The sequence below is a fragment of the Phascolarctos cinereus genome, unplaced genomic scaffold (genome assembly GCF_003287225.1).
Source record: "Phascolarctos cinereus isolate Bilbo 61053 unplaced genomic scaffold, phaCin_HiC Scaffold_5;HRSCAF=322, whole genome shotgun sequence".
NCBI lineage: Eukaryota > Metazoa > Chordata > Mammalia > Diprotodontia > Phascolarctidae > Phascolarctos > Phascolarctos cinereus.
The window spans coordinates 294755504-294764211 of NW_027555958.1; positions in this window are offsets into that span (position 1 = coordinate 294755504).

Consider the following 8708-nt stretch of genomic DNA (forward strand, 5'->3'; position numbering starts at 1 on the left):
TTTTTGTCTCATTGTGATTTTAAGAGAGACTAATGATTCCTAAATTATGTCTACTCGATTTATTTTCCAAGTCAGCTGTTTCTGATAGTAGATAACTTACATGCTTTTCTATTTTTTCATTCTTTTGACTTTGTTCTAATATTTCTTGTTGTCTCATGGAATCATTGAGTTCTGTTTACTCTATTCTATTTTTCAGGGAGTCTGCTACTTGAATAACAGTTTCTACCTTCTTTTCAAAGCTATTTATTTTCCTTCCTTTTTTTCTTTGAGATCTAATTTAATTTTTTATCTTTTGCTTCCTTTCTTTCAGCCATAATTTGGAATCCACTTGGCTCATGACTCTGCAGACTTTTCTACCTCTGTGCTTTCTCACTCTGAAGATAACTCTATTCCTGTGTCCTTCTCTTCTGATTAATGAATTCCTGCCTGGAAGCACCATTTTAGGAAGTGCCCAGGCCATTCATCTTCACTTCTCTCCCAGCTCCACTCTTGACTCTCTAAACTTTTCTCCCTTGTTCCTTTCCCCACTCGCCCCCCATTTCCATCTCCTTTTTATGTGTTGTCATCCCCTATTAGAATGTAAGCTCCTTGAAGTTAGGAATATCTTTTTTTATTTTGGCTCGTTTTGTATTCCCAAAAACTTAGTATAGTTCCTGGCACATAGTAAGCACTTAATAATTTCTCTCTCTCTCTCTCTCTCTCTCTCTCTCTCTCTCTCTCTCTCTCTCTCTCACCCCATCTGCCCTCCCCAAAGCATTTTTTCTTAGTCATTTATTTTACTTACTCTTTTCTTCTGGGTGTACCTCTTGAGCATCTCTTAATCTACAATATTCATTGTATTGAGGACTTTTTTTCCTGTTTAATCATATCTTTAGTCTAAGTTCCTAGTTTGGGACTTTGAGCAGGATCTAGGCTCCACTCTCTCTTGCGTTCTTATGTGGAGTGGTCAGGTCCTGTTACATCCTATCTTTGATTTCTAGGGCTCTTGCCCTGGTTTTGTCACACCTTGCCTCTCTTCCCTAGTATCCCTGGCCAGCACTGTTGGCTTCATGTCACCTTAGAGCATCCTTGGTCAGAGCTCTGGAAGGCTTGTCCTAGCTTCCCTGGTGGGACCACTCTCCCAATGCCCATAGGCTTCTGGCTATATTTTGGGGCTGGAGAGAGGCACTTAGTTGTTTCTCTTTGGATTTCTTGATCATTATTTGATTTGGTACATTTTTTTAGATCTTTTTGGCTCCTTTGTGACATCTCACATCACCACCTTAACCAGAAGTCCAGTCTCACCTATTCTTAAAAAGCTTCCACTTGACTTTGCCATCTCTTGAAGTTTCATAGACAAACTACTAGAAAGAATAGTCTACATTCACTTCTCAACCCCTCACAATTTAGCCTCTGACCTCATGACCATCCTGAAATGCTCTCTCAAACTAACCTCTTAACCAGTGAATCTAATAACCTTGTCTTGCTGCTCATCTTCCTTCACTTCCTGGATGCTTTTGACTCTCTTGCCCACCCTCTCCTCCTGGATACTCTCTCCTTCCCAGCTCCCAACACTGCTATATTTCCCCCATCTGTCAGATCAGTCCTTCTAAGTTTCCTTTGCAGCAGTAGCAGCAACAGCAGCAGCAGCAGCATCCATCTCTTATCCTCCTAAGCCCTCTTCCTTCTCTATGATCTCCCTGGTCAATCTCATTTCCTCGCAACTATCTGTGGAAGAATGCATGTATCAACGATGGTACCACAGACAGAAATGATGAAGTCAGGAGGATAAGCAAATCTAATCTAAGAAGGTCAGCATCTAGTATGCTTGGAGAGATAATATGAAGATGAGTTACCAGCTCTGAAGGAGAAACATAGAGGCTAGAGCAAAAAAGACTGAGGTCCTCAGTGCTGGGGGAGGTGAATAAGAGTAGAATAATGTTAGTTAGGGAGGTGTACTTTGAGTTGGGTTTGGAAGGAGAGAATTGGATATAGATTAGCAGAAAGAAATTGGGAAGGGGAATAATGCTTTTCAGAATTTTATTGCTGTAGAAGGCACTTTAGGGGCAGCTAGGTGGTGCAGTGGATAGAGCACCAGCCCTGAAGTCAGGAGGACCTGAGTTCAAATCCAGCCTCAGACCAAACACTTGACACTTACTAGCTGTGTTACCCTGGGCAAGTCACTTAACCCCAATTGCCTAAAAAAAAAAAACCAAAAAACTCCCCAAAACACAGAAGGCACTTTGCTCCCAACAATCCTATGAAGTAATTATTATCATTCCCATTTTATAAATGAGGAAACCAGCCTTTAGTGAAGGAACTTGCCCAAGGTTACAGTGGATCTTTGTGGTATGATGAAAAGAGTACAGGGCTAAGAATTAGAAGATCAGGGTCCCGGTTCTTTCAAATGTGTGCCTTTAGCCAGGCCACTTCTCTGGGCCTCAGTTTTCTTATTTGTAACATGAAGCAAAAACTGGAAAAGCATTTGGCAGAAATTATGTTTACACTCACTGCTTACCCCATATATCAAGACAGATATATAGATAGATACATGGCTACATGTATCCATGGCTCTACATGGATATAGATCATTCACATCATAAACAAATCAGAAGAGTAGGGAAGAACATACCTTTCACAATTATAGACAACTACATAAGGTATAGAGAGGATTATTGGAGATAAAATGGATGATTTTGATTATGTAAAATTATAAAGTTAAAAATGTTTTATTGATCTTTTTTAAAATATCATTTTCATTTTTGAATATATCTCTCTCTCCAACCTGACCTAGTAACATTGTGGCAAAGAATTTAAAAAAAAAAGAGGCAAAAGCAATCAGTTTATCAACTGATCCTAACAGTATGTGTGTGTGTGTGTGTGTGTGTGTGTGTGTATTTTCCATATAGCTATAGCCCTTCACTTCTGGATAAAAAGAGGAGGCATCTTTTCTCAATTTCTAGGTCAAGCTTTTTGAACACTATAATTAAACAGTGTTTGGTTTCTATTGTTTGTTGTTTTTTCTATCCATTTATAGTTATTGCAGTAATTTCATATATTGTTTTCTTGGGTCTACTTGTTACCCTCTGTATCAATTCATAGAAGTCTTCCCAAAGTTCTCTGAATAATTTATATTCAGTCTTTCATACAATGAGGTAATATTCCATCTAGGTTCGTTTCCTTTTCCCTTTCCCTCACCCTGGTGTGCCCAGGCCCTAACTTGGGCAGCCAGGCAGGAAGAGCAACATGGCTATTCACAACATCTGAACGAGCTGGGAGGCACCAATTACAATCCTTCCCGGACATGGAGAACCAACAGGCCTTATCACTCGATCTGTACCTCCAGGCTCCTAGAAACTTCCCAATGACTTGTTTGTGAATTGTAAGAACCCCTCCCCAGGCCTTGCTATGCACCTTCGCATTGCACCCTCAGGATTTCTGGGCCTTTCCATCTACACTACAGTTGAACTTTTATATGTTTGATCTCCCCCCCAATTACAGCGTGAGCTCCTTGAGAGCAGGAACATCTCAATTTTTTTTCTATTAGTATGAACTACATGAAAAAAAAAATCCCAAATCACTAATTAAAGAAATGAAAAGTAAAATAAGCTTGAGGCTTCACTTCACACCTATCAGATTGGCAAAGATAACAAAAAGGAAAAAATACAGCTGTTGCAGGGCTATGGGTAGACAGGCACATTAATGCATAGCTGATGGAAACGTCAAGTGCTCTGACTTCTAAAAAGCAATTTGGAACCACACCCCAAAAGTCATTAAGCTCTGAATATCCTCAGGTCCAGTAACATTATTACTAGGCCTATGGGGCAGGTAGGTGGTACAGTGGATGGAATGCCAGGCTCAGAGTCAGCAAAACTTATCTTCCTGAGTTCAAATCTGACTTCAGACACTTACCAGCTGTGTGACCCTGGGCAAGTCACTTAACCTGGTTTGCCTCAGTTTCCTTATCTGTCAAATGAGCCGGAGAAAGAAATGGCAAAACTAGTATCTTTGCCAAGAAAACCCCAAATGGGGTCACGAAGAGCTAGATTCAACTGGAACAAGTGAACAACATGGTTAGACCTGCACATATGCTTCTCTGTGTGTGTGTGTGAATGATTATATACTTTGAGTTTTCACCTCTCTATCAGAAGACGGTTTATCATACTGTATATTTTAAAAAGAACCAAGGTGGGCAGCTAGGTGGTACAATGGATAGGGTACTGGCCCTGGAGTTAGGAGGACCCAAATTCAAATCTGGCCTGACACTTACTAGCTGTGTGACCCTGGGCAAGTCACTTAACCCTGATTACCTCCACACACAAAAAAACACAACAAACAACCAAGGAGTTATGATAGAGATGGAGTTCTGTATAAAATGCCTTTTCTAATTCTTGGTATTTGGAGATGATCATGTTTTATAATATTTGCCAAATTCCTATAATAGTAATAATAAATATTATTAAATAATATTTTAAATTTTAAAACCGAATACTTGAAACTCTTGAAAGGCAATATGGCCTAGTGGATAGTGGGCTGGCCTTGAAGTCAAGAAGATGTGAGTTCATATCCTGCCTCTGACACACTCTAGTGTATGACCACGAGCACAGCAGGTAATGTCTTAGTGCTCCAGGTAACTCTCTAAGACGATAAATTGTAAAACAGTTGCAGATCTGAACTAGAGGGAGTCTCTTCACTGGAAGCTTCTTCCACTGAAGAAGTCACAGGGGCCCCCTCCCCACTCCCAAAAGGTGATTTATGGTGGGGGGATGGTATGAATTGTAGAGAGAAATAGGAGGAAGAGGGAGACAGAGAGAAGGATCTGTGAGACAATCTCCTGGAGTGGGAGGGGATGGGATGAAGGAACAGAAGGGATCTCAGAGGTCAAATCCAAGTACAACTTTAATTTGTAAAAATAATTTTTTTTAAAAGGAAGGCCCCTAGTGGTTTACATGCCATGTCCAAAGTCACAGTAAGCACCTGAACTGAACTCAGTCTAGGTACAAGTAGAGGGATTTGTGTTGGAAAAGCAGAAGGCTAACTCTTCTTCAGAGATTGGAATAAAGGAAGAGAGGATGGTTGAAAATGTAAATTTTTAGGTGTGGATTAGGGGAAATGAGGGAGCTACAGGAGACGCCCTAGATTTTCATTACAGAAGGCAAAGTCATCGGCTGTGATGGGGCGAGTGGTAATGCAGGCTTGAGAAGTTTGGGGCGGCCAATGAGCGTGATAGAGTCAGGGACAAAAGACTGAAAACATCACATTGTAACAGGGAAGTCTGGTTGATATTCAATGACATGATTTTGAAGCAGACCCAGTCACAATGGAATTGCTCTAGCAACATTCAGCAGCTTGGGAGTGGAAGTGGGGAATGATGCTAAATGGAGCAGTGGCTAGAGTACCAGGCCTGGGGTCAGGAGGATGTGAGTTCAAATCTGGCCTCAGACACTCACTAGTGGTGTGACCATGGGCATATCACTTAACCCTGTTTGCCTTAGTTTCTTCATCTGTAAAATGAGCTGGAGAAGGAAATGGTAAACCATTCCAGTATCTCAGCTAAGAAAATGAAGAGTTAGGGGGCAGCTAGGTGGTACAGTGGATAGCGCACTGGCCCTGATGTAAGAAGGACCTGGATTCAAATCCGGCCTCAGACCAAACACTTGACATTTACTAGCTGTGTGACCCTGGGCAAGTCACTTAACCCCAATTACCTTAAAAAAAAAAGAAAAAAAGAAAATGAAGAGTTGGATATGACTGAACAAAAAGGGAAAAGGGGAATGATGGGATGCGATCCAGGGTTGGCAAGGGGTCCATGGAAGTAAAATCAATTAGTGGAGAACAGAACTGAAATGGTTAACTATAGGGTCAAAACCTCAAGGGGAGGAAATTGAGGCCAGAATTGTGGTGATAGATTGAGCAGAGATTGGAGGTCATGATTATGTTTAGAAGTGAGGCATAGGGAGATATGGAAATATAGGATACTATGATCAGAGAGACCAAGATCACAGAAGTTACAGTTTGGGGAGACAGTAAGACCTAAGCCCCTTTGGGCAACTAGAGTTAGAAATGTTGGTCATAGGAGTTGAGCAGATTGATGGAGTCAGAGTGTTTGAAGGTGCCAACAATGTAAATATTGAAGGATAAAATAATGAAAAATTAAAAATAAAAAAGGATAAAAAATTTAAAATTGGGACGGAAGAAGACAGTACAATAGGTACTGAATTGCTTTAGAAAGGAGGGAGAATGACCTGGAAGCTGGCATCAGGATCTGGATTAGGTAACAGAGACAGATGGAGTGAACTTCAAAAAAGTTGCTAAGTGATGGAGACAGAAGAGTCTAGATGTGAGGAGCAGATTCCTTCTGCTTAGAATAAGAAACGTACCAGGAAAGTCGCCTTTGCTGTTAACCTCCGTTTCCAGTAGTGAAGGAAGCAGTTGATGAAAGAGGCTGAGAGGAGCACGGGATGAAGGAATTTCTAATCCTAGTCCGCTAAAGGGATAGAACAGCAGGGCTTCTCTTGCTGGCTCATGCCTCTTTAGTGATGGTGGTCCTTACCATCCTCGTGTGTGTGTGTGTGTGTGTGTGTGTGTGTGTGTGTGTGTGTGCATGCACACGAGCACAGGTGCATGCATGCATAAATGAGTAGTCATTTCCCCACTCTGGGACTTGGTTTCCTTTTTTATAAAGAGAGGGTTGGACTAGATGGTCTTAAAGTTTTCTTCTGGCTGCAAAAAATCCAATGACCTGTGAGAGGTACAATTAGTCTCATCTGTGGGAGGTGCTGATCAGGTAAGACTTTATAGAAAGAGTAACAACTGGGTTGGGACATGAAGGATGGTGGGAAGAGAGATTCCAAGGCAGGACTGAACATGGTGAAATGTTTGGATACTAGACCAGTTAAGCTGGAAACAAAGGGTTCACGTAGAGAAACAGAAGCAAATAAAAATTCAAATTTGAATTCTAGGCCATTTATCTTTTAGGTTATGAAGAGGAACTAGTTTCTGAGCAGCGAAGAGGCCTGATGGTAACAATGCATTAGATTAGTATCAGATAGCTTTCCTGATTACTGTCTTTTAATTTGAAGTCAGAAAATACTATTCCCCTTTCATTCCTTTCCCTCCTTCCCCCCATCCTCATTATTCTCCTTAAGATTCTCAACATTGTGTTCCTCCAAATGAATTACTATTATTTTATCTAGCTCTATAAGTTATCTTATGGCTGGTTTCAGTGGCATAACACTAAATATGTCAATTTAGGTTAACAGAATTTTTATATTGGTGGGCAAGATAAAGAGCACAAATATCCTTCTGATTAGTGGTAATTAGTGTTTTTTAATTGTATTTACACATCTTGAGCACACCTTGGTACATTGGCATCCAGATGTCTTATATAATTATTTTAGATGAGATTCCTTTTTATTCCCTCTTAGATTTTGTCATTACCCTTACAGAAATTCTATTGACCTTTGTGGATTTATTTTGTCTTGCCGCTTTACTGAAGCAATTGTCCAAATTAATTTCATTTGCTGAACCTGTTTTCCAAGCAAACCATGTTTACAAATAGGGATAATTTTATCTTCTATTTGTCTCTGTTTGTACATTTGATTCCTTTTTTGTCTTACTATTTGCCAGCACTATTCTAGATAACAATAGAGAAAGGGGGCATCTTTGCTTTATTTCTGTAATCACTGGGAAATCTAGTAGGTAACTGTGTTAGAAATTAATATTGCATCAGCGTGTAGAATGGGTTGAAGAGACTAATACTACAAAGAAGGAATTGTTGGGTCATTTCAGTTGTGTCCGACTCTTTGTGACCCCATTTGGGTTTTTCTGGCAAAGATACTGGAGTGGTTTGCCATTTCCTTCTCCAGCTCACTTGACAGATGAGGAAACTGAGGCAAACTTGATGAAGTTCCTTGTCTAGGGTCACACAGCTAGTAAGTATCTGAAGCGATTTGAATGCGTCTGGAGGATGAATCGTCCTGACTCTAGGCCTGGCACTCTACCCATTTTGCCACCCAGTTGCCCCAAACTCCAGAAGTAGCAGTAGAAATAAAAAGGGAATATTTGTGGGATATTATGAATGAACGAAACTTGGAGACTAATTTGATATGGAGGGTGAAAGGTAGAAGTCAAAGATAGTCGAGTTCTATAACATCAATGATTGGAGAATGAGTCAGGAGCCATTTTATCTATGCCTGTGTGTTTGGGGAGGGGAGAAGTTGAGACATCTTGAGTTTTGGTGAGGTCCGTATTGATGTAGTTGGCTATATGGATTCAGAAGAGATCCAATGGCTTACTCCTGGCATTGTCAAACTGATGGTTCAATGGGCACAATGACAAATAAGAGGTCAGAGAGGGTGAGGCACCCAGTTTGAGATTTGGGGTGTCATGTCATGATAAGGTGCCTAAGGTGGAGATGCAGGTCTCCGTGACAGGATAAGGATTTTACAACATTGAGGCCTGAGTTATTAATAATGAAGTAGTGGAAGATGATGACAATAGGCCAGGCAGAAGACGGAAGAATGGGACCTAGAGAAAGACAAGTGAGAAAAGTGACATAAAAAGAGCAGTTAGCACAGTGCAATGGCAAGGACTTCAAATGAGGACCAAGTGATGCTGGTGAACCGAAGGCCCCAAGCGGCACCAGGGCCCAGAGTGGGCAGACACCTCCCACCAAGGGGAAGGACTTATTGGAAAGGTCAGTTGGGGATATGATAGCATATGGGCAG